The sequence below is a fragment of the Kryptolebias marmoratus genome, linkage group LG15, assembly GCF_001649575.2.
Source record: "Kryptolebias marmoratus isolate JLee-2015 linkage group LG15, ASM164957v2, whole genome shotgun sequence".
Classification (NCBI taxonomy): Eukaryota; Metazoa; Chordata; class Actinopteri; order Cyprinodontiformes; family Rivulidae; genus Kryptolebias; species Kryptolebias marmoratus.
The window spans coordinates 28,927,241-28,928,384 of NC_051444.1; positions in this window are offsets into that span (position 1 = coordinate 28,927,241).

Consider the following 1,144-nt stretch of genomic DNA (forward strand, 5'->3'; position numbering starts at 1 on the left):
GAGGTACAACACATGGCTGCCCCGCTGCTCAGCTGGGCTCGGTGAAGAGCGGCTATTGAACTGAGGAATGACTGTGATGACGGACGGTTACATAGTGCAGGCGGGGCCTGTCACTTGTCGTCATCACGTCATCACGTCATTTGCCTAAAGGCGTCATTAAAGGTGTCTTCAGCCAGGACACGCGGGAGCGTGATATCCCATAGTACATGTGTTGTATCTCGTTCCTCTCCTTCAGGGAACAGTAGTTATATGCATAACATTACGTTCCCAGGACAGCTCTCTGTGTGGAGCAGCACAGGACTTGGAGCAGGTAAGTCCGCCGAGGGTCTTGAGAGGAGAGAGACAGAGTCCGTTAGCGAAGGGGTTAGGCGAGGAGCAGTGAAACTGTGATAATGTCACTCTTTTTATATATTTCCACTTCTCCATAAAATTAAACATTTCGAACAAGACTGTATTTTCATCACCCCACAGTTTAATCTTGTGTGTGAATGCCCAACCCTGCTCCTTAAACCGTAGCTAACTGAACAAACGGCGTTACATTTTCTGTGAAAAAACGATAGAACATGTTTTTTATAACTAGTGAGAAATTGAAAATCTGCCAGAGGGCTAAAGTGGTGGATATAGCATGGTGAAAACACAACTTTTTGTTTACAAGTTTCCATGGCAGCACTGAAAGTCATTGTGTGCCCTGTCTTTGAGCACTTTGAGTTGCCTTGTGCTGAAAAGTGCTATATAAATAAATGCACCTATCTACCTACCTACCTGTCCTCCCTGTGGTCGTGATGTAAAATGTTTCCTTTTGAACTTCATTGAGTTTGGACACTGTCAGATGTTTAGTGACTTATTCCTATTTTTATGATTCTATGTTTTTATAAAAAAGAGAATAAAAAGTGTTGTAAATAACCTGACCACGTGACCCAGAAGCAGAACCAAGCGCTAAATTAATTAAAAAGAGAAATAATCTAAAAGTTGTAAAAAACAATACGGAGAAATACATTTGATGCGTGTCTGCAACCAGTCTGCCTGGCCACAACAGTAATTAATGATTCATTTTCTTTTCATTTTACAACAGCATGTGTGACTGTATCTTAAGCATCCCCCCAAAGAATTGCTCCTAATAAATAGCCCTGCTTCCTGCCCCCCC